Source organism: Eumetopias jubatus, unplaced genomic scaffold (assembly GCF_037043125.1).
Source record: "Eumetopias jubatus isolate StellerSeaLion01/CBP00866 unplaced genomic scaffold, mEumJub1_p1.0 scaffold_2, whole genome shotgun sequence".
NCBI lineage: Eukaryota > Metazoa > Chordata > Mammalia > Carnivora > Otariidae > Eumetopias > Eumetopias jubatus.
The window spans coordinates 128,837,689-128,864,230 of NW_028274808.1; the positions used below are offsets into that span (position 1 = coordinate 128,837,689).

A 26,542-nucleotide genomic window follows, 5' to 3' on the forward strand; every position below is an offset into this window, starting at 1 on the left:
TTTTATTTGATAAAGTTGGAAAGTTAGAGCCAGATACACAGATATTAGGGTAATTTGTCCCAAATTCAGTTAGCTGACCTCAGTCCCATATATTCCATAATTTATTTTTGCCTAATTTAGAAACAACTCATTGTTTCAGACTACTATATAAACAGAAATCAAGTGCCAAAAAAAGGCAAGTAGATTCTGTAAATCATTTTGAAAATGATCTTATGCTGAAATTGGAAATATAGGTTAAAAAATCACATAATTTTTAACTCACATACCTCCACATAATTCTGCAGGTAAAATTATTACTGTCATTCTGGGCTACTAGTTACAAACACATGTCAAAAATGGTATTGAGTCATCATGATTCTTTCTACTTATAGACCTCTGGAGGGCTTTACTTTATGATTTACAAGTTATTTCCTCATTCTTGTAAACAAAAAGGTCAAAAGATTTTTAAAAATAAAGGAAAGAGACAACTCTATCAGAGAAAAGAAGGACAGAATGTTATGAACAAGTAGAAAAAGAAAGAAATAGGAATCTGGTAGGAGAGCACAGCAGGGCAGAGGTTAGAAAACACAAAAATGTATAAAAATTGACAATAGTACTTTGCAGCTCTACCTAAAGAACTGACCTTATATAATTCTTACGTTAATTGAACTTTAAAGTAGCATGCTATCTGCAAAACCTGAGCAACTAGAGAAATAAAGCAGTGTAGGCATATAGTTACCTCACAGGAGCATAAGAGGAACTCCTTTTTGAATACTGAAAACAAAGTCAGGGTGCCTGGGTGGCTCAGTCAGTTAAGTGTCTGTCTTTGGCTCAGATAATGATCCTGGAGTCCCAGAATCAAGCCCCACATCAAGCCCTGCATCAGGCTCCACACTCAGCCAGGAGTCTGCTTCTCCCTCTGACCCTCCCCGCTCTCGTGCTTTCTCTCTCTCTCTCTCTCACAGGTAAATAAAATCTTAAAAAAAAAAAAAACAAAGTGAATAAAAACACCATTCTAATTCTTTATTATTTAGTTTAAAATAATTGAAAAAAATAAATCATTTCAGTATTAATGCTTCATGATGAAAAAATTTCTTTTTACATTCAATTAAAAAATATTCCAGATTTGACTTTGTACATTCACTTATGAGATGACATAACATTTCATTGATTTACAGTGTTTTTCTCTAAATATTTTTATAGAAATATAAAAATAAAAAAGGCATAATAGGTGTTCTTATAAAGTGAATCTTATAAATATATATTTTTAGCATATAGATCAAATCAGGAAACAGCATTATCCCTTGACACAATGGTATATTGGCCGTGATTTTCAAACAATCAGAGCATGGATATCAGCATAATCTTTTCATTTGCAAGTGTTAATCTTAGGAAATATTAAGACTTCTTACTGATCTTTATCACTCAATGATAACAATACCTGATATTTGTATAGGATAGGGGCTTTATAATTTGTAAAACATTTTTATGTATATAATTTCTTTTTACTATCAAAATATTTCTTGACCAGTTATTGGGCAAAATGGTACATTTCTAGGATAAGTAAAAGCTTTAGGCATAAAAATGAAGCAGAAAAAGCAACTGTAGCAAAGGTCAAACAAAAGGAAACCATTAATAATAATACTAAGACCCTTAGGATGTTTTCATTAACCTCTCAACAAAATTTATTGTATTCCTACATTTTCTGGAATCATTAAAAACAGTAGCCTCACTGAGAAATCTGCTAGGATGTTAAAACAGTTCCATGAGACTATGGGCTTGTCATTTCCAAGTTGTTAGAATGCTCTTAGATTCACTTTCTTATGTTAATAAGAAAAACTTGGGTTGCATAACTCTTTTAATGTACTTTACCTTATTTTTTTTTCTATACAGTAAGTGAACAGAACATGTTAATCTAAGTTATGATCCTTATAAAAATATTTACTCAAAGTTTTCACTATTTTGTTATTTGTTTCACCCAGGATTTTTTTTGGGGGGGGAGTGGTTAAAAGTAAAATTTAAAAAAACCAAACATCTGTATTTCATTTTCCAAAGCCTTCTTTTAAAAAAAAAAAAGATTTTATTTATTTATTAGAGAAACAGAATGAAAGAGAGATAGAGCATGAGAGGGGGGAGGGTCAGAGGAAGCAGCAGACTCCCCGCCAAGCAGGGAGCCCAACATGGGACTCGATCCCAGGACTCCAGGATCATGACCTGAGCCAAAAGCAGTCACTTAACCAACTGAGCCAACCAGGCGCCCAATCCAAAGACTTCTTAAAATGATTTTATTTTGTAGGCATAAGGATGAAAACAAATTTCCTAGGGTCATAGAATGAATTAGTAAGCATAGCAAATTAGTTTTCTGATCTCCTAAACCCATGTGTTTCATCAAAATCAATTATAAACTCTACTTAAGATATAAATGGCTTATAAACTCATCAACAATGAGCTTGTCAACAAAGAAAGGCAACAAGTGATAATATTAATTTATACTGCCCCACTGAACTTGCTTGATAAAAAATTCTTGGGGAAAAAATATTCTTAGGAGATCTTAAGATTCTCTGATACCAGTGTTTTATTTTCCTCACAGAAGACAGATAAAACTGTCACATTATACCTGTATTTTTTAAATAAGGTAAATGATTGCAGCTCTTCCCACAATACAGATTTTACAAGAAAGAAAAATGAAATGGTTAGAAATACCCTGTTAAACATTCCTTTTTGTTATGAAGTCATGCTTGCTTCCCTTTCATTTTTTATTTTATTTTATTTTTTAATTATTATTATTTCTTAAATAGGCTCCATGCCCAGCATGGGGCTTGAACTCATGAACCTGAGGTCAAGAGTTGCATGCTCCAACTGAGCCAGCCAGGCACCGCATGCTTTTCGTCATGCTTTAAATAAGAAATAGGGGACCTCTTATCCCTTAATGAAGTAAGAGAATTATGTCTGAACATAACTTCAAGTTTAGTTTCTGAGAAGGAAAAGCAATTAAAGACATCAAACATATCCCATTCCCCACCTAGAGGTGTGTTAACACAGTTGTTTTATTTTTGTTTTGTTTAAAATACTATCCTGACCCAGTTTTGAGGCCTTGGTCGGAGGCCAGTTAGATCCCCTTCTTGAACAACTAATTAAGTCCACATTCCAAATACTTCCCTTATTGGGCCCTCACACTTTAGGGCCATTATGTACCAGCCCTACCAAACCAGGTATCAGGCAATTAGGGATAGCCCCTTGTATTCCCCAGAGCTCCTAAAATTATTCAAGTTAACCAATCCTCAGGGAGCCCTGGAAATCTAGCTAACCCCATGCTGTTTGCCATTACATAAGTTCCCCTAGAGCTGGAGTTTACTGTTAACTCTGTAGCCTGAGAGCAACTTCCTAGCCTTCTCTTATTGGGAGGTGTAAGTAACAGAGATCTGAGTATCAGTGTGTTGTCTCTCCATCAAAATAAATAAATAAATAAATAAAATTAAATCTCATAAAAAATAATGCTGGCAAGTCTGGCTGCAGGTAGTGGGCACACTTTTGCCATTCACCTGGGACAAGGGAGTTGAGCCAGCTCTTGGGCCCTGGACATTTATGCCACCCTCAGACAGACAGGAAGGGCAATGTGAATATTGGGCACTGCTTGGCAATATATATGCATTGTTTGCATAATAAAAGGAGAAAAAAGCCCTTCTAGTTTTATATTTTAATAGAGTAAAAATCAGAGAGGAAAAACATGCCTAATATTAGCAGATCCTGAAAAAATGTGTAGTATTCTGTCTTATAGGGTGCTGAACTGTGACAATAATGAAGAATACAGATTAAGTAATGCTTTAGGGATGTTTTTCGAAGATTCTACCCTAATTGTAGAATTCTGGTGAGGAGAAAAAGCAGAAAGCTCAATATTGTGCTACACAGAAATCATGGATAATGTGACTCAATTTAAGCAGTGGTTTCAGGCAGTCTGGGAGGTCACAAAAGTAAGCTGCAAAAAAGCAATGAATATTAGCTGATGCTACAGCTCACAACTACAAAACATAAACCAGTATTAGACAGTAAGGAAAGGAAAAAAGGTCATGCTTTGTTCTTTTTAGAGCACTAATGGATAGCAACAGCATACATAGTAGTAAATTCAACTACTCATTATAAGTACATTGCAAAGCAGGAGTCTTTTAAGATGGCATATACATGAATTTGGAATAAGTAACTTTTTCAATTATGAAATAGATATACTTTTGAATGGTTGCTTATCTAGTGAATATCTGAATACTCTGCCCAACTATATAATTAACTTCCATTATAAAACCAAATGTTTGGCTTAAAGATTCTATAAATTAAGTTAAAGAGTACTGAGAAGTTTTACATTATCATTAAACAACACTGAACTATCCTAAAAACTATTATCTAATAAAGGAAAAAAACCTACAAATCTAGCAATGTTTTTTGTTGCTGTCTCTTCTTTGGGACAGACAAGATTGCATCTGAGTGTTGTGTCACAGTTCAGCTATGTGACCTTGCACAAATCAATTACTGATAACAAAAGTACAATTTATTGAAATTCTGAAATAATAAATGTTTTGCATACATTGTCATGGATAGTCACATTTTTTTTTTTTTACCAGTGAGGTGGTATTAACCACATTTTTCAATGTTTTAACAACTTTCCTATACCATAGAACTAAAAACATGACTGAAATAAACCCAAGTCTGCATTAACACAAAACCAGTGTCTCTCAGTAGTAGTCTGCACTACTTTGGAGAGCCTCAATTTCCCTCATAAAATGGGAATCATGTATATATATTTTTTCCCACAGTGATTCACTCACATACACATAAGGGAAACCACCATAATGAGGCATGGTAGGTAGAATGTCTAAAACAGCAACTCCAAACTTGTCCTGCCCTCATCTCCAGAATCTATGAATATGGTATCACTCCAGTGATTACATTACGTTCTATAGTACAGTTGACTTTAAAATAGGGAGATATCTGTGTGGGCCTAATCCAGTCATATGAAGCAAAAGTCAGATATATTCCAAGCATGGTAAGGATTTTACTCACTATTGATATTTTGAGGATTGAAAGGGCTGTGTGAGAAGGGATCATAAGGAGATAAGAGAAACAGCCAGCAAAGAAATGGGACCTCAAACCTTCAACCAAGGAAGTGAATTCTTCCAAAATCAGGGATAGGCTGGAAAAACACCCTGAGGCTCCTGATGAGGACAGCTGATGACCCCTTAATTTCAGCTTTGTGACACTCTGACGAAAGACTTACAAGTGTCTTTTAAGTCACCAAATTGCATACACAAATACAGAGCCTAAAGTTAAGAGAGAGAAAGCTTTCTTTTTCTTTTTCTTAAAGATTTATTTATCTGAGAGAGCGAGAATGAGAGAGAGAGTACATGAGAGGAGAGAGGGTCAGAGGGAGAAGCAGGCTCCTCGCCAAGCAGGGAGCCCGATGCGGGACTCGATCCCAGGACTCCAGGATCATGACCTGAGCTGAAGGCAGTCGCTTAACCAACTGAGCCACCCAGGCGCCCGAGAAAGCTTTCTTGAGAAAAAAAGTATCTAACCAGAATCTCAATGGTCAGAAGAATTAGTAAATGATCAAAGAAAGGAAAGCATTTTCTAAGCAAATGCAGGATGATGAGAATTCCTAAAGTAAAAGAAACCATTGTAAGAGCTCAGGGAACAAGTATCTTAGTATAATGGTATGGAGAGGTATCGACAAGGAGACACAATTGAGAACCAAATCATGAAAGTCATTTGTACCACAGTAGTAAGTTGGTTCATTCAGAAGGCTTTGATGTATCAATAAAGAATTTTAGGGTGCCTGGGTGGCTCAGTTGGTTAAGCGACTGCCTTCAGCTCAGGTCATGATCCTGGAGTCCCAGGATCGACTCCCACATCGGGCTTCCTGCTCAGCGGGGAGTCTGCTTCTCCCTCTGACCCTCTTCCCTCTTGTGCTTTCTATCTGTCATTCTCTCTCTCAAATAAATAAAAAAATCTTAAAAAAAAAGAATTTTAATCCATGTAACGGTATAATCAGATTTAAGTTTATGCAGCTTACTGCAGGGACAGCAAGGAGGATGGGCTGGATGGGATAAAGACCAGAGATAGGAGGCTGGTTTAATGATCCAGGTAAGAAATTATTAGTATTTAAACTAAGATGGGGCTGTGGGAGTGGATTTGAAAGATATTTAGAAGGTGGGCTCTTCCAGATATGGGAGGCACAGGAGGGAAAAATGAGGAAGGAAAGAGTCAAGGATGATATAAAGTATCTGGGAAATGTATGGGGTGAATGCAAGTGTTGCTCATTCTTGTTGATAGCAAACCTAATTAGAGGTGGAGGAATTTAAGATGAAGAAAACACAATGAGTTTAATTTGTGATTCTTGTTAACATCCAGCTGAAGAAATATAGTATGGACTGTTGATATAGGCATGGGCTCAGAAGAGAGACGTCTGGTCAGGCTGTGGAGATTTGGGAATCATTAGAATATTGATGTAGTGAAAAATCTAACAGTTGAAAGACAAGAAGTGACGGTGGAAACACAAAACAAAAAAATGACTGAAAACGAACAGTTTGAGAACAAGGAAAGCATGGTGTCATGATAGTCAAGGCAGGAAATAACTTTAAGAAAGAGAGTAAGATCCATGATGTTAGATGCAACAGAGATAAAGTAAAGTAGTGCTTATCAAATAGTAAGTCATTGTTGACTTCAACAAAGCAGTTCCAGGTGGCATGTTAGAAGTAGGATCCAGATTACAGCAGCTCAGAAGTAAACTGAAGATGTAGAAGTAAGGAGTTACCAACTACATAATTATCAAAATACAAGCTCCTTCCAGGACCTGTTAGGATTGAGATGGTGTCTGTGTGTGTGTGTGTGTGTGTGTGTGTGTGTGTGTGTGTTTCAGACGGAAAAGCTTGAACAGGTTTAAAGATTGATAAAAATGATTCAGTAAGGAGGGAGAAGTTAGAAATACAAGGGAGAGAAGGAATAACTGAGGGAAGGAAATCCTTCAAGTGTTAAGAGATGAGATCCACTACATGCAAGGAGGTATGAACTTCCAGTAGGCAGAGAAGTATCCATGAACATAAGGAAATGAAATAATCTTTTGTTGATAGTGCTTCAATGATAAAGGATCCTCTTTCCAAATAACTTTAACTGATGGCTGAGTAATATTCCATTGTGTGTGTGTGTATATATATATATATATTCCACATCTTCTTTATCCATTCATCTGTTGAAGGGCATCTCAGCTCCTTCCACAGTTTGGCTATCGTGGACATTGCTGCTATGAACACTGGGGTGCATGTGCCCCTTCTTTTCACTACATCTGTATCTTTGGGGTAAATACATAGTAGTGCAATTGCTGGGGTAGCCGGGTGATGGCTATTAAGGAGGGCACGTGTTATGATGAGCTCTGGGTGTTATACGCAAGTAATGAATCATTGAACACTACATCAAAAACTAATGATGGCTAATTTAACATAATAAAAAATAAAAACAATATTTCATTACATTTAAAAAATAAAAATAAGTAAATAAGTAAATAAATAAATAAATAACGTTAACTATGTAATAGACTAAGAATTGAATGTGTTCCCTCAAAATTCATATGCTAAAGTACTAACCCCTAGAACCTCAGAACATGACCTTGTTTGGAAATGGAGTCACTGCGGATGTAATTGGTTAAAATGAAGAGAGTACTAGAACTAGGGTAAGCCCCTAGTCCAATATGACTGATGTCTATACAAAGGAGAAATTTGGACACAGAGAAATGTACACGAGGAGAACATCATGTAAAGACTGGAGTTAATGTTGTCACAAACCAAGGAACTACCAGAAACTAGGAGAGAGACCTGGGACAGATTCTTCCCTAGCACCATCAAAGGGAGCACAGTCTTAATGACACTTTGGTCTCAGAATTCTAGCTTTCAGAACTGAGACAATACATTTCTGTTGGTTAAGCTACACAGTTGGTGGTACTTTGTATAGTATCCCTAGGAAACCAATACATAGACAACAATGTAATTTTCAACTGCTATACCTTCTTATAGATTATATATAAGTAATTGAGTTTATATATGATTTTTCAATAATTAGCAAATCAGCAAAAGAAGTAGAAAAGGATGGAAAAAAGAGAGTACATAAACCATGACCTTTCTCTACCATGTCTCTTACCTTCAAAGCTCTCCAAATACTCATTCTTATTTCTAACATAGGGTAATATTAAATAAAATGGAGGGTCTATTAGTATACCTAAGATAACAGTAGTTGTTTATTCCTTCAGGTTATAAACATAAAGCACTTTTATCTTTGGATATTTAGTCACTACTTGATTCTTGGGCAAGTAAGAAGCATGCATCTGTAGCAGCAGTTTTGCCTTTAGTCACACTCAATCATTCAACAGAACACCAGGGTTTATTGTTGTGGACTTTTGTGCAGAATGTTAGGGCAGCCACTACCACATTCTTGTAACTTGACACTGATCAAAACGATCAAAATGTTTTAGACAAGTTAGTCTCATCAAAGTCAAATTTGCTTTGACCACTAATCAGTATGTGAATTCGTTCGCATACTGATTTCTTTTCACATATAATTCCTTTTCACATATAATAAAATGTGGTAAGAATAATGTCACCTTCAGGCGTGGGGGGAAATGTAAATGAATGCCCTCATACTCATACCCAACCTCATGCCATCTGAGCCCTGCTGGTTGAAAAGAAAAATTTAAAAAAAAGGAAAGGAAAGAAAAGAAAAGAAAAGAAACCTCTGATGACTGAAAATCAGTGGCCATACCATAGATATCCATTATTATAATGTCAAAATATTAAAGGCAACCATAAGTATGCAATAATTAAAGAACTGTTATTAAATGATGGTAAATCTATCCAATGAAATATGCAACTTCGAGAAAGGCTGGTTACAGAGTCTACATAGTAAGCTGAAAAATATACTTTTAAAATTTAAACCTCATTTTAAACTAAACCTAAAAATTTATTCAAAGATATTTAGCAATCATGTAACCTGCTGAATCTATGGCACACATGGTATAGTCTCAAAATAACAGTATATTCAAGCGAAAATATTCCAGGACCAAAAAAGAAATTCAAAACAACCAGAGATCCTCATTTGCATGTCTTGAACATAATAACTAGAACATATAGTTCACAATAATTTTTATTATTATACTATTCTCTTCTATCAGTTTCCCAGAGACACTTCAGCAGTTCTCCCAAGTGTCCTACAGCCCTTGCTTAGGTAACCACGTGTCCTTCTTCCAGTCCAACTTCCCTTCTGATTCTGAATCATAAGAACTCTTGATAATGTGTCTGATAAGGAAGTCCTCCATCAGAGGGTAAAGAGGAAAAGAACTTAAGACCCAAATTATTATTATTATTTTAGATTTTGTTCTGAATTTATTTGAGAGAGAAAGAGAGAGAGAGTGAACACGCAGGAGTGGGGGGGGAGGGGCAGAGGAAAAGGAGAAGCAGACTCCCCACTGAACAGGGAGCCCTACCTAGGGCTGGAACCCAGGACCTTGAGATTGTGACTTGAGCCCAAGGCAGACACTTAACTGACTGAGCTACCCAAGTACCCCCCCAGATGCGAATTCTTTTTAGTGAATAGAGAAAAGGTAACTTAAAAAAATTTATATAAATACCCTCCTCCAGCACCACAAAGTTAAAACTATGTGACTATTTACTAGACATCAAAAACATGGAGTAAAAAGGCTAAATTATAAACACCTGTAGGGAAAGAGTGGTGTCTTTGAATCCTTCTGATACTAAGTACTCTTTATACATAAGAAAGTAGTAAGTGTTTTGTTAATCAAGCTTAAGAAAGTATACAAAAACTGTTCAAAAAGATGTTACTGTAAATCTATTAAAATGTTAAGATGATAAGGAAAATAAATGACAACTTATGAACGTGTACAACTTGAACATACAGTTTTAAATGGCATTGGACTGAGATTTATTTAGGAAGCAATATATTTAAAGGTGACTGGTACCTTATTTCTGTCAATAATTGTCAAGTTATTTTGCTTGAATACAGAAACTGTAGTTGTAATTCTTGAGGTCTTTATTCTAAACTTGTCACATTGAAAGATTTGCACTTTCATGGTATTATATTGAAAGTAATAGACCTTTCTGTTCACTTTGACTATGAATTTAAATATGATTTCTTTAAATATGATTTCTGTTCTTCTATTGCTACTTCAATTTTGTCCAGCTGTGCAATGCCTAACATCCTAAGTAGAGAGCCAGTCAAGTCACAGGATTATAACATAATAAGAAAAAAAAAATAAGATAGGAAAAGAAAAGGAAAGAAAAGGCACAGAAAGAAAAGAAAACCTATTTTTTAAAGGAAGCCAATAGCAAAGTACATGGGTAGCAAACTAGATAGGTAGTTTTCAACAGCGGGTGAATGAAGACTTTACCTATATCATCTGGGGAGTATTTAAAAGATTTACAGTCTCTTCTTCCCCCCAATTTACCCTGCTAGGTTTATGAGACTCAATTGCAGGTGTGAGTTGGAATCTATCTTTTTTTTCATTTTTCTAATCTCACTCTTTGGAACAGAGTGCTGTTGAAAATCAGTTGAAAAGAAATGATTATTAGACAATGTAAAACAAACAAAAGGATTTAGGACAACAGGTATAATTTTGCTTCTTATAATCACAATGTGCCATAAACTGGCCTTATATAGCAAACATTTCCATCATCCAGGATGATGGGGAAAAGGATAGGTTTTCCATGAATTAGTCAGAGTTAGTTTTATATAAGATCATGAGTAGTACGGGAAAGGTTAAACACTTGTTCACTAATATTCACAATACTGGTATAAGAGAGAAGCCCTCTAACTTGTAGTAACTTTTAGCTTAGATATTCTCTATTAGTTCTGTTAGTCCTTAAACTGAATTAACTTTCTACCTTTCCTAAGACAAACGTAACAACAAACAACAACAAATACTTTGTCTCTCCTAACTTCTATCCTGACTTTCTCTTCCTTTGATTAAGAGATTCTTGGAAGAGCACCTACACTTAAAGAACCCATCCTCACTTGCAATTTTGCCATGAATAAATAATCATTCAAGCTCCTTGCCTCTGAAAACTGGCACTCCAGTCACTTAATTAAAATTGCTCTCATCAGTGTTAAGTAAAAACATTTTTTCTGGTCCTCAGACTGATCTATGCTTTAGACTTGGCAATACAAAAATCCCTTTTTAAAAATCTCTCTTCCTCCTGGACTTGTGCACATTTTGTCCTCAGATACTTTTCAAACTCCTTAATATTTTTCATTTCACTTTGTTCTTTGAAAGTTAATACTCTTCAGGCTTCTATCTGAAGACCTCACCCATCTCCCCTTAAATGTTTTACCTCAACAACTTATTGTATTAGCAATTACCTATAAACTAACAGTTCCAGATTTATTATCAATCCCCATTCCCTCCTCCCCAGTCTTCTGAAATCATGTGCCAAATTTCTGCTTCCTGGAGATTTGCCACTTGTTACGTTCCAGGTGTGTCAGACTCAAACTTTCACATCTAAAATCTTCACCCTGAAGGGCAACATATAATTTCTCCTATAATTCTGGTCTCAGAATAACATCACTTCTCCTATAACTTGATCAAGAAACTTGATTAATCCTTGACTTCTTTTAGCACTTATTTCACCCCATTATCTTGCTGGCGTGGTTTCTGATGATGAGATGTCCATTGTAATTCTTTCTTTCTCTCCCTCTCTTTTTCTCTCTAGAGGTAAGATATTTTCTTTCTCTGGATTCTTTCAAGATTTTGTCTCTGTCTTTGGCTTTCTGCAGCTTCAATATGTTATGTAGAGGTGTAGAGTTTTTATACTTCTTGCTTGGAATTCTCTGAGTTCCATGAACCTGTGATTTAATGTCTGCCATTTATTTTGAGAAGGTTTTGGCCACTATTTAAACATTCCTTCTGCTTCATTCTCTCTCTTTTCTTCTAGTACTCTAATTGTGCACGTTATACTCTGAAATTATCTCCGAGTTCTCAGATATTCTGTTATTTTATTTCCATTCCTTTCTCTTTTTGTGTTTCATTTGACATATCTTCAAGCTCACTGATTCCTTCCTTGGCAGTGTCTAATCTACTATTGAGTCTCCATCAAAGGCATTTTTCATTTATGTCAATTTCTAGCATTTCATTTTGATTTTTAGAGTTTCCATTTCTCGGCTTACATTGCCCATTTGTTCTTGCATGCTGCTTACTGTTTTTCCATTACTGCCCTTAACATACTAATTAGAATTTTCAAATTCCCTGTGTGATCATTTCAAAATCTCTGTTTATATCAGTATAGTTCTGCTGCTCACTTTGTTTCTTCTTCTTTTTTTTCCTGTCTTTTACCATGCCTTGAAATTTTTTAGAAAGCTGGAGGTGATGTATTGAATAATAACTGAAGTAAACAGTGTGAATTTTTATGTTAATCTTGCTAAAAGTTGGGCTGTGTTTAGTATTTGCTGTAACTGTAGGTCCCAGAGGCCTCAAATTCCTTGACCGTCCTTACTTTTGTCTCCTCTGCTGCCTATTCTATGAGCTACTCTAAGAACAGCTCCTAACAGAGTCTGCACCTTGCAGTTCTTTCAGCTATAAGCCACTGTATACTGGAACATTGTTGATGTAATTGTAAGGAGTTGGGGGGGGTGGTATTCTATAATCTTATTATTATCAGTTTTTTAGCAGGCGTGTATTTCTGGGATGATTGTGACCTTCACAAGTCTTTCTTAACTTTATTCTCCCTCCTCAGGTCAGACAGGAAGGGTAGAGAGGGCTGGAATTGGTTAATTGCCCTTCTCTCTCGCAGATGACATAAAACTTCTGCCTAGAGAGCAGGCCTTTGTTAAAGAAAAGGCCCTGGGCATATTTCAAAGAGTTATTTTTCTGCTTCTCTGCCAAAACACAAGAGGACTTTATTTTGGTTCTTCCCCGTGAGAATCTGGTGGGAATTTCAGAGGTAAGATTCATTTAAGTGTGGGTCCCCCCTTAAGAATGTGGCCCCCAGGAGCTTCAGACTGTCAGCCTAGTCTACACATAGCTTCCAGTGATTCATCAAAATTACAATTTAAGTGTTCCTACCAGTATAGAGCTGTAGTGGCCTCTGTTCCATGTAAATTGATTTCGGCAGTGATTCTCTATATTTGTCTGCGGTGGTGATTTGCTCTGTGGCCTTATTTCTTCGATAAGCCCAAGAAAAGTTGTTGATTTTCAGTTTGTTCAGCTTTTGTTGTTTGTAAAAAACAGAAGTGATGACTTCCAAGCCCCTTACCTACAGGAATTTAAACCACAAGTCCCTATCCAGGATTTATCTTCTCACATTCTAAAACCAACTGAAAAACAATCCCTTTTCTCACTCCAAAATTTCCTTAACTCATTCCCTTTCTTCATTTCCCATCACCACTGCCTTAATTCAGGTCTTTCTATCTGGTTAGAATTCTTCATATGTCTCAGAGTTGCTCTCCTTGCCTTTGTTGCAACACTAAGGAAGATAACCTTAATTGAGTTATTTATGTATATATATTTTTTTATTTTTTTAAAGATTTTATTTATTTATTTGACAGAGAGAGAGACAGTGAGAGGAGCAACACAGGCAGGGGGAGAGGAAGAGGGAGAAGCAGACTCCCTGCCAAGCAGGGAGCCTGATGTGGGGCTCAATCCCAGGACCCTGGGATCATGACCTGAGCCAAAGGCAGATGCTTAACAACTGAGCCACCCAGGTGCCCCAAGTTATTTATGCATATTTATTTCCCTATTATATGTAAGTTCTTTGAGGATAGAAACCATATTTTATCTTTGCACATCACAAATCATGTAGTCCAGTAGCTTTCACAGAGTTCAGTATCAATGAAATGAATGGATGGATAGGCAAATCATCTACTATCTTATGTGCCGTTAGTGCCATAGTAGAAAAAAAATAGGCTGAAACTTGAAGTTAAAATGGATTTTGATTTCCTTAGATTAGTCCAGAAATTCTTTAAGAAAAGATATTTTGCCCACAAATATATTCCATTAATGATGCCAGTAGCTGCCTCCTGGTGGTATTCTAGTTATCAGTTCAATGAAGGCAGGACAGGAAATGTGCTGTATAATCAGTACTCTGGAGGTATACGTATATATTTAATCCTGGACAATTCATGTCTTAATGCTCAAAAAAGTATTTATCAGGAAATAATTTTACTGCCTTTCGCAGCATTAAAGCCATCTAGGAGAATACTCTATAATAGAAGTATTCTTTCTCTTATTTTTGTTGCCATATCTGGCATTTAACACACTGCTTTGGTTTTCACCATTCTCTCAATATTATTTTAAGTTTTTTGTAAGGTACATCACAATCATTATTCTATCTTTCATAAGTAAATTGAAATAGAAAATAGAAATAGAAAAGATAAGTGACTTGCTCAAGGCAAACACAAAAGTTATCAAAAGAGCTAAAACAAAACGCTGTCAAATATTTCAATAACAAAACCCATGATTTCATACTTACAGACAACAGCTATAGAAAACTGAGAAAAGTGCAGTCATTTTTATTTTTCCGGAGAGCTAAAGCCAAGATTGCCTAATACATACAAAGATAGTTTTTAATGAACACAGAAAAATTTTTTACAAAACCTCTTATTGTTTTTAGCTTCATTAGGAAGTCAAACAGTTCAACTAATTTTAATATTCCATATTTTATCAGAAAAAAATCCTCCAAATTTAACTTCTGCTAAAATAAGGGAAGACTGCCTACTTAGTTCCATGGGCATTATATCCACCATTTCATTAAATGTGATTTTACAGAAACCCTATGAATTAGGTGGTATTGCTGAGATTTTATAGGAGAGCAGAGTGGCGCAGAGAAACCCCAGTAGCCAACATTCCACAGTCACACATACATTACAAAGGAGGTTTATACACCACATGTTTGATGAATGACTAATTTCTAAGTTGAGGTCAATGTCTGGTTCTATAGATAATAAACAGTGTTCTGAGAAATACTCTTTCTATTCTAGATTCCAAGAGTTCAAGATTTCTTGAAGATCACACATACTTAGAAATGTTGATACTTCAGTGAATTTAAGTTACCTTTACAAAGTATGTTAATGAAGTAAAAAGGGAGTATTCCTGGGTGAGGAATCTTCCTGATCATTAGTCTTGCTTATAGAATCTCCATAAGTTCAATGTTATTTTAGGAGAATCATTTGAATGAATATAAGAAACATGTAGAAGCCTACTGTCCTCTGACACTTTTCCTTTCAGATACAGTTAAGTGGACGGAAAAACTCCTTTCTCTACTGACTCACATTTTCAACTTTTGAATAAATAAAGTGCTGGTGGATAATCTGGGCCTCCTTAACCCCTGGTACCCATTTGACATTGGGCAGGGAAAGTTTTCAGATTTTCCTAGGGAATGTAGACTGTAAGAGCAATAAAAACAAATGACTAACATATAATGTATTATTTGTTTCAGAGGCACAGGTCTGTGATTCATCAGTCTTACACAATTCACAGCGCTCACCATAGCACATACCCTCCCCAGTCACCCCCTCCCTCCCATCCCCCACTACTCCAGCAACCCTCAGTTTGTTTCCTGAGATTAAGAATTCCTCATATCAGTGAGATCATATGATACTTTAAAAAATGACTATATTTGCACTTCTACTATCTCAGCATTTTGCTTGAATTATTTTGAGGGTTATTAATGAACCTGAAATATTCTTAGAAATCATTTAGATGGGAAGTACAAAAGGATACTGAGGTTTGGGCTTACTTTTTGGGGATTCCTGACCATCCCCTTTTTGGAAAGAAAAGATTCCAAAGATTCGAGAAGCTTTTCCTCCCTGAGTAGTAGACAACGTAGTCTTCCCAACCCCAACAGGTGACAGTCATTAACTACATAAGAGGGACTCAGGGAAAGTCAAGTCCTGAGCACAACTTTATTAATTAAGGTGCTTTTAAGAATAATAAAAGATAGCCATCTAAAAGTAGCTTAAACAGAAAAGATAATTATTATCTCATAAACAAGATAACCACGGATAAGTGGTTCCAGGTTTATTCAGCATCATAAAAACATAATCAAAGGCCATGATACTTTCTATGTTAGTTTCACTCACCCTCAAAGGGTAGGCATTAGTTCTTGGATTTGACCCTTTGTAGTTGTAGGCAGGGAAATACAAAGCCAAAAAGCATGCTCTTGATCAAATTGGATTTAATAGTGGGAAGCACAGTTTTTCCTCTCAAAAGTATTATTTTCATCAAAGGCATACTTTTCCCTCTGGTCCATTGGCCAAGATTGGGCCACACAACCAAGCTCAAGCTTCAAGGGAGTATCAGGCATTTTTTTTAGCTGGCAGGTTCTATATCAAGGAAGACTGTCTGCATGGGGAGAAGAACAATGAGGTAAGAATCTTGACCTTGTAAGGCTATATAAATAACCTGTAGGGAAAGTCTCACATCATTTTGCACTCTTATAACTCATTACTTTAAATATCTTTCATTCCGTAGGATATTTAGAAATAAGGGAATATTAAATGTTAGCCATTTGACAAGGGTCTGAGAATACCGCAGCAAACAAGACGGAAAAAGAATGCTTATCGTCTTTAGTGCAAAGAACAGAATTCTAAAGTATGATGATGTTATGGAAGATAATTACCACTCCAGTCTTTTCTGATTAAGTAATGTTTAAGTTGAGATCTGGGAAAGATGATTATAATTTTGTTGTGGTAAATAAAAATAAAATATACCTTGACTATGATAAAAGGGAACACAGAAAGTTCAAGGAAATAAAAGACACCTAGTACCGATGAAGTATGAAACTCAAAGGGACAGAATGACACTTGACAATGCTGTAAAATCAGCCATATCATGAGTGCTTCTTAGACTTTATATTAAGAACAAGGGGAATGAAGGTTTTTAGACTTTATCTCAAGGACAAGGGATTTTAGCAGGGATATGACATATTTGCCTAAACCTGGAAGAATGATTGATAAAAAAAAAAAAAGGGGGAGGATAAAGTTGTAAGAAAGGAAGTGAGGATGCCAATTAGGAGGCTACTACAATGCTAGAGGAAATAGGTAATAGCATTTCTGAGTTGATGGTAGTGGACCTGAATTATAAATTTTGTCCCTAAGTCTTCTGAGAAAACGCTCAACTACTGTCTGAAATAGCTTTCACCAGGTATTAATGCACTTGTTTTAAATATACATAATTATGAATTAATTCACTGTGGTTTAATAAAGAGTTTTTAAAAGTCAACCAAGAACTTCTAACCCCATTTCTAAAGGAACAGGAATCTTGAGGAATGCAGGGCTCCCTCTAGCTTATATGTGGTATCCTACATGAAGTTCATTGGTTTCCTCGCCTAAGAGTGTTCCCTCCCCAAACATAAGACAGAATGTCGGAAACAATATGTAATCGCTGGGGTGTTGGTTTTGTAAATAAAATAATAGTTTGGTTTTTTAAATTTGTTTGTGTGTTGTTTGGTTTGTTTTTCTACAAGAATGTATTTCTAATAATATACTGGCCTTTAATGGAGAATCCGATTACAATAAATTTTGCTTCTCAGATATTTTTACAGCAAGGTTTACTTACAATCATCCAACAAGAGATACATGTATCCATGCACTCATGCACATTCTACTTTCAAATTAATCTTCTCCAATGTATTTTTCAAATGCTTGAATTAAGTTTCTTTCTATTCAGGAACTTATGAATACAGAGATACAATATAAATCTTCTCCCTATCATAGTCTTCCAATTGCCAGTGGTCTGTAAAATACAGATTCAACAAATTAACTTTTGTTAGACCTGAATTTCCTACTTCCTACAGTAGTAACTTTAAGCAGAACAGTGTTCAAGATAATATAATTCGAGTTATACTGTTATTAAGCAAAAAATGATGCTCATACTTTAGAGAAAACTATATGAAAATAGTCTAATAAATGTATTCAATCATGAGACAGTAGATTGTCTTCCTTTTTTCCCCTCAAGATATTAAACCAACAGAATAAGAAAACATTTAAAGGAAAGGAGAATTATTACTAAAAGAAGCAGCTAACAATTATTTTAATTGTATGTCAGGCACTCTGGATACATTGTCTCATTTAACCCTTACAATAACCCCGAGTTAGGAACTTGTATGTTATGATTAGTCATTGAAAAACTAATGCTTTAAATGTGTAAATAATGTACTCAGTCCACTAGAACTACCCTGTAATAGTATTAGGTCTATTTGGCTCCAATGTCTTGATATTTCAATATGATGCTATAAAACATCTACAATATGCCAAACATTCTTAGGTGCTTCAAACACATTTAATTTAGTTGGTACAATAATTCTGATAAGTAGATATTAATATCTATGTTGAACAGATAAGAAAACTGAAACTAAGAGAGGCTTAAATACATCTTTCAGTGTCACACACTTAAGTTGGACAAAGTATGTAATAGAGTTTTCATTTGAACCTATGCATTCTTTTTTTTTTTAATTATTTATTTGACAGAGAGAGAGAGCACAAGCAGGGGGAGCAGCAGGGTGAGAGGGAGAAGCAGGCTTCCTGCTTAAGCCTGACACGGGGTTCAATCCTAGGATCCCCGGATCATGACCTGAGCCGAAGGCAGATGCTTAACCGACTGAGCCACCCAGGCACCCCTGAACCTATACATCTGATATCAGAGCAACTGTCCTGGTTCCAAATTACCCAAGATGAATAAAAGAAATAGTGACAAATAATCAGGAGAAAACTCAGTAAGGGAGGGGGAAGGAAGTGCTAAGAGTGAGGTCTTCGAGTCCAACAGGTTATGTGTAGAGACACTTTTTAAATTGTCTATTATGGCAGAGAGTTATTAATTAATCCATTCATACTTTTTTCAACAAATACTTTTTAAGTGCCTACCATGTGCCAGTCACTGGGAATATAGTGTTCAAAGAAACAAGCTTCCAGTTGGGAACTGAGAGGACTAAGTTAACTAAGGCTTATTGGGTGTGGCAAGAGGAAGAAAATTAAGAAATAGAAATATGTGAGGTACAAAATCAAAAACCTGTATCATTTACTAAGTGTCTGACCTTTCTTTTTTTTGTAATTTAATTATTTTGGATTTTTAATATTTCTACATGACATTTGACAATTTCTTTTCTTTTCTTTTTTTTTTTTTCTTTCCTGTTTGTCTCTCTAATTGTGAACCAGAAACTATTAAAGTGGCCAAAGCTGTTTTCCTAGCCGCTGGAAGACTCAGGGATGCATCCACTTCCACTTTCCCACCCTTGAGGAATCTTCAGAGTTTTGCAGCCATGAAGTTAGTATGTGGTTTCACAAGGGGAAACAGTGGCAAACCATGCTTGAACTCTGTCATGTTCTGAATCACTTCAGGTTGTGCCAAGGCTGGTGCTTTTGACAAATTTATAGCATTTTGACATGGGAACTCTCCAACCACAGGATAAGAATCCATTTCCCTGGCAAGAACATGGACGGATAACTTATGTCTCCTTGCGGCATCTACTGCCAACATTTCCTTGTAGAATTTGATGATATCTTCCTTAGTAGGTGTCTTTAAATTAAAATTTAAATGTCTTTAAAACTACTTCTGTATTTTCTCTGTCAAAACTGTATTGCTGGAAGATGACTTACCCCAATATGTAGCATACTCTGCAGATAGTTTCTTTGGTTTGTCTAGTCAATGAATTGCTAATGCTTGAATGTGTTTTTGAAAAGCCTCTTCTGTTATGTCCTCTAAGGACTTCTCCATGGTTATTAAGAAAGCTTCCACTCTGCTTTCCATTCTAGGTAGTGAGGTGGCTTTTCTGATTGGATGATGAATCGCAAGCCCTGCATGCCATTGGCTTGACATGGCCCACTGAAAATGATAAGCCAACTGCTCCTTGGTGCACAGGGTGTTGAAGAAGCAAGGTTCACAGATGATCTGATAGAAGAACTCTAGAAATATATTCTCTTGAGATGCTCTGCATGTCTGTCTGGTGGTATATCTCAATGCCACAGTTATTGTGAACTTCATTCCTATGCTGATAAACAAACCATCCTCTGAATGTATGAAACTGAACTTCTCCATACCGAACCAGCTGACTTAGAAGGAGAGGATTCATATGAGCATGTTCAGTAACGATCTGTTCAACCATCTGCATAATTCCTAGTGCAGCCTGCTTTGTTATGTTTCCATGGAGAAGGGCTTCAGTGTGCAGCCATGGCAGGAGCTGAGGTATGAAGGCCTTAAGGGTGACATCATCCAGAGCTTCTTTTAATTCATCTTTAGTCCAGGCCACTTCAGTCATCAGCAAGGGGAGGTAGGACATGGTGTGCTGGTGAGGCTGTTCAACTTGGAAATTGTTAGGAGAGCACATATATGCCTCTTTGATAATTTTAAATCTTTTTTCATTAATCTCAAATGTAGCCATTTTCTCAATAATTCTCTTTAGCAAAATTGGCTCCTTGTCATCATAACCTTTCACTGACAGATGCATCCCATAGATGGTATTTTGGAGGTCATAGCTCAAGCCTCCTAGTTCTGCTGCATATGCATATTTGTTGAGAGAGTCTTTGGGGATTTGAGGAGCTCAAGGTACAAATAGGCCATGTTAGGGTGCAAGGGGTCCACATAAGCAAATGGGCCGAAAAAGAAGTTGAGACAAGCCTCTGGCAAGAAAAACTTACCATCTTGTTTGAGCCAGAGTTTGCTCATAGCTGTATCCTTAATAAGAGAAGGGTACAGTGCCGCTTCCTTTTCTAATGATAAAAATCTCAAAATTCGTAGGAATAGATTCATTCTTCATTGGAAGTTTAAATTTCCCATTCAGGTCAGCATTTTGCCATTTCTTAATGACTTTGTCTGGTACAGCTTCTCACTTGTACTGGGTTCTGTACCACTTTTCCGTGCGATCGATTTTTCCTTCAAGACTTGGAAGCTATTGCAACCCACGTATTTTCTGGTCTGAGTTTATCCAGAACCATCTTTATTAAGGCAGTTCTAAATTCTTCCAGTAAATATTCAGCTGTGAGTACTTCTAGGCAATAATAATGCAATATTCCTGCAATCTTAGAAGTATAGCTCATGGCCTCTCTTTATCTTTAAACCAAAACTCAACAGCATTCAAGCCCTAGAACTCTTGGAAAACCCATTCTTAAGGTCCTTCTGCACATAACTTCTGAATGTATTGAAACATGTGCAAAATTATATCTTCAACATGCAATAATCCTTCCTCAGTCAAGTCCACATTAATGATAAAAAAAACAACAACAACAACAAACATAAAACCTGGAGGCTCTTTCCTTCTGCCCACCAACAAGAGTATCTACTCAGCCCTTTGAGATCTGATAACAGAATTCCAGGACCTTCATGCCCAATGAGATGACTAAGATAATGGCCAGGATTTGATTTGTAGTATTTCTGAAGGTCAGGTATGCGAAATGTCACATAAAGATTCCTAATATCCTTCATGGGTACTATTTTGTAAAGTTGTTTAAGATGTTTTTCTTGGAAAGGGTGTTCAGGAAACTCTGGCAATGGTACATTTTTGTTCTCAACTTCAGAAAATTACTTTACCACCAGATTAGTCAAGTCTTCTAAAGATTCACACAAATAGCCATTAAGTTGGGTGAATAGTAAGTAGAGTGGAATTTCAGTAGCTCTTGCCTTACATGAATGTCTTCTTGGTTTGGTTTAGTTTCTAAAATATATTTGTTACCTGTTTCAAATTTACTGAAGGGATTCCCCGTAGCTTTTCCAAATGAAAGAGTCTCCAGGCATCGCTCATCACAGTCTTCTCATGTTCTGATTCAACCACATTCATTTATCTTTGCAACTCTCACCAAACAAGGGGCACAGGAAAAACTGTGCAAACTAGACTACCAGTTCATTATAAAAGGCTATAATTCAGGAAGAGCCAGATCAGAAGGATGCACAGGGCAAGGTAGGTGGGAAGTTGTACAGAGGCCACTCTTCCCAAACCTCCATGTTTTCACCAACCTGGCAGTTTTTGACCTTTCTAAAATTCCTTAATATCCGAGTACTTCAGTTTCCTCACACGAAAAATGAGAATAATATTGCTGCTTAATTTATATGGTTGCCATAAACATTAAAATGAGTGATGAAGACTAATATGTGTTAATACATGTAAATCATTTAGAAGGACTGCCTGACTTCTAATCACTCAATAAATATTAGTATTAACATTTCATAAATGTTGGATGTTATGATGATGAGTCATGTTTCCTATTAACATGAAAGCATATTACCAAAGTTTATTCAAGGTACAGCTAGCTCTTAACAGGTATTACTAATTAGATCTACTAACCAGAGCAAGTTTTTTTCAAACAGGGGTTTCTGTTCAAAACAAGGTCAACTGGAGCTCTGAAAATTTTCCTAACATTCTTATTTAATTTTCTATTATCTTTGAGATAACTTTCAAGAAATTCACTTCTCTTAATATGACTGACATGCCACATTCTTCTGCTCAGCAGCATGTCTCTTGGGTCTTAGAAACTATAAGGAGATCCACCAGTTCTGTCAAAAACATGAGTGCTAGAAAAATACTAAGGACATACAACAGAAAACCTATCTCCTTGATTTCAGGAGAATTGAACTGAAATTAGAAAGGGAAATTGTTTCACTTCATAAAATATTTTAAATTATTATATTAAAAAATTACAAGAGGAGCACCTGGGTGGCTCAGTCATTTGAGTGACCAGTTCTTGGTTTTGGCTTGGGTCCTGATCTCAGTGTGGTGAAATCGAGCCCCAGGATCTCCACGCTCAGTGTGGGGTCTGCTTGGGATTCTCTCCCTCCCCCTCCCCCTCTACCCATCCCCCTGCTCGTGGGCTTTCTCTCTTTCTAAAATAAATAAATAAAATCTTCTAAAAAATTATTTGAAACACCACATTTACTATCAGAGGCACTTCTGACACTTCGGAATGCACTTCTCTAGCCTAATCCCCATACCTTACACATGAATATACTGAATTAGACACTGTGTAAATTACTTTCTCAAGACCATGTAGCTAGATAATGGAAGAATCTGTACCAAAAGCCCTTCTCCTGATTGTTGTTCAAGCATGGAACCAACTCATCATCACATACAGTGGCAACTAGCCACCACAGTTATAGCTGATCCCAGATTGGGAGACATTTTATCAGGGACAGTTTCACTACACCTCTACCTACAAAGGTCAGACTTTATAAAAGAAATACTCTGCACAGAATATCCAACCTCATTTTCTCTAAAAAAAAACAAAAACAAAACTACGAAATATTAGCTAAAAATTCATAAATGAAAATAACAATTTTAAATGTTAATTCCATACATTAAAATATGCCTATTTGCAGTTAACCCATTACAAACATTCTGTATCAATTTTAAGATGTACATATTTATAATTAACTTCTTAAGGGAGAAGTTCATATGTGTGTCATAGTAGTAATGAGCTTCAAAATGGAAACTGCTACATTTTTAAAACACCAAATTATAATGAAGATAGAATAAACCCCCATCTTGAAAAATATTTTTTCTTACTATTCACATTTGTAGTTCCGAAATTGTTTCTCCATGTGCTACATTTAACAACCTTATCTCCTTGACAGTAAAATTATCTCCAGAACAATAATCCACATTGCCAAACTATTTGTAACTGAATGGAATAATAAATGTTTCACTGGGCACCTCACAAATTTGAAGAAGAGTTAACCAAAAATAATTATTATTATGTTTTGACATTTTGAGCAGATACTCTAGCTCACTCTGGAGAGGAAACAGGCTGTGTTTTTCACTTGATCTCAAGTACTCAATTAATCGTTCTCATATGATCTCTAAATAAAAATACAGAGTTGGTTCATTCAATTCTAGTCTTCAAGGTGCTGAAGAGTTATTATTATTATAAAATGAATCATTTTTTCTTTGTTAAATCAATTATAGAAGAATTCAAATAGAAAGGGATCTTGCCAATAAGTAATCTGGGCAGAGTTTAGAAGCTATACATTTCATTTAAAGCATTGATTAGCAATTTGTAATTTTTAAACTTAAATTCACAAAGTCTTCTTTGATTCTGTAATAGTTGTACATATTTAAGGCTGAGAATTTTACCCTTACATACAGGTCCTACCAATGCATTTTTTGGAGTAAGAGTAGTTGAGATTAATGAGCTTATTATAATTCATTAGAAAGTGGTATGTGGATGACTGCCTACTTTAATTAGTTTTATTACTGTAGGAAATTGTTTCATATGCCAGGCTCATCACCAAGCACGCCTGGAAAACATTAGAGCAGTAATCAGACTTGATATGAGGTACCTTTCATTAGGCAGTATGGCTAATGGCACTTATAATGAACAAGGAGGGTATTAAAAAGACGGACATGACAGCATCTAGCAAAAAGGAATTTATCAGAACAACTATTTTTGTGAAGCAGAATGCAAAGTATAGTACTTCAAAATACTGTTGTGGCATGCAGGGTGCAAGATTCATAATTATGGCAAAAGATTTAAGTATCTCAGGTTCATCTAATAAAACTCAATACAAATTTTCTATGATTCATATGTTATTAGAAAATGTTAGTAATCAGATCTTCTAACAAAGTAATCCTTCAAATGATATTTCTTTTGAAATAAAACACCAATGACTCTGAGCAAATAAAAAAAATCAAGTCACAATCTGAAAGGAGCTAATACAAATATGAAACATATTTCAGAATAGAGGTAAATGAAAAATTATAAACATATTCCAAAGGAACTGACTGGGTTCTTTTATAAGTTCAGACTTACAAAAAATTTTTTTAAATGTTCTTAATAATTTTTTAACTGTGTTCAAAATTAACCTTATAAACATTTCATATTTAAGATTTTGGCCTTATATAAGTATTAGAAGTTACACCTCAAAAATTAACTAGAAAATAAAGGAAATTCTATGCACCTCTAGTTCACTCCTAAGACACTCATACCATTCATAACTTACCAATTAATTTTATCATACCTTGTTAAGTAGTGTTTAGGAAGCACAATTCTCATTTCACTGATAAAGAAATGAACATTATTATGTTTTTTTACATATACTGAGAGCATGCTGAAGTTTCTGACTACCCACACTAACCTTTACTTTTACAAGTACATTCTTTCAATATTTAGAATTATTCCTCCAAATATGTGAGCTATATCCTCAAGACATTCTAATTTCTCTTCTGCTATTACAGAAAAGATGTTATCATAATTTCAGGCAGAGAACTGCAATTTCTGGCCCCTCCTCTAACATATTTTGCTTTTACTGGAAATATTCTAATTACAAAGCATTATAGTTCAATGAGCTATCAATTAGCAACGAATGCAGAAAATATCAGAAACTGCTCTTCCATTCAATAGAGATTATCATCTATGCCAGATAATGTCTAACTTTAAAAACATTGTGAATAAGGTGGAAAGGCATTGAACTGTATCCTTCTTTTGCTGAGTAGTCTTGTTAAAACAACAAGCAAACCTAACCATCATCACTAACAGTAACAGACACCACACGCACCTCAGACCTAAATTTCAACAAGTATTTTTAGTGTCCTAAAAAAAGTTGCTTGCCTATGGTTTACCAGTAGTTTTCAAAATTACAGTGTAAGTACTCTGATTTCCTATTCTATGACATTGATTCAGCATACACGTCTGTCATCTATTGCTTTTATTACAATCGAAAAACATCATAAAAATAAACAACACATACGCTGCAAATTAAGATCAAAAGTATTAGAAACGATGGCCATTCTGTATGCATTTAAAAAAAGATTACTCTTTTTGGATTACATTCCACTTTGTTTGCAGTACAGATTACTGATTAGTGAGTAGAGTGGATATAAAAACTCAGGAGGAAAAAGAACATTTTTCTTTTTGAGTCGTAAAAGGAAAGGATCGTCACAAGAAAAGACACTTGATAGATACAATCATTTTTTAACACAATACGAAAAGCCTACTTTTCTTTAAGAGGAAATCAATTTTAACAGACAAGTCTCAGTAATTCTGCCAGGATGTTCTTGAGATTAGAGAATGATTTGAGGCTTCATTTTATCTGCTGCACCACAACTCAAATGTTTGAAAACTACAATAACTTAAACCTAAGCATAGAAACACTTTTAAGTAAAAAAAGCAGCCTGGTGATTGACTGACTGATCTGCCATAAATATATATGTGTGTGTGTGTGTGTGTGTGTGTGTGTGTGTGTGTGTGTGTGTGTGTGTGTGTGTGTCTGTATTATATATAAATATACATATATATTTCCTTCTCAATTTTCCAAAGACAGTGAAATATTTTCATTTTGTTCCAGTAGTGAGTATAAGTTATACTTGACATTTTATGTGAGAAATTTTGCTTTTTAGCATACATAAAAGTCATCAAAAAATAATAAACATATATCTGGTAAGTCACCCATTGTCCATTAAAACTGGTCTTAATTTTAATAATGAATAGTAATTAATATGAAGTCTGCTATATATTTACTCACATTTTTATGAAACTACTGTGAACTTTAATAAATAATATATTGATTTGAAAACAAAACTCTATAATAATAATCCTCATTGTCTCC

General features: G+C 35.4%; 1 protein-coding gene and 1 pseudogene across 1 annotated transcript in view; both read right to left on the reverse strand.

Annotated features, from left to right (window-relative positions):
• CCSER1 (coiled-coil serine rich protein 1) overlaps positions 1-26,542 on the reverse strand; it is a 723,573-nt gene that overhangs the window by 121,010 nt on the left and 576,021 nt on the right. The window lies entirely within an intron of this gene.
• Positions 19,259-21,949, reverse strand: LOC114220086 (insulin-degrading enzyme pseudogene; annotated as a pseudogene).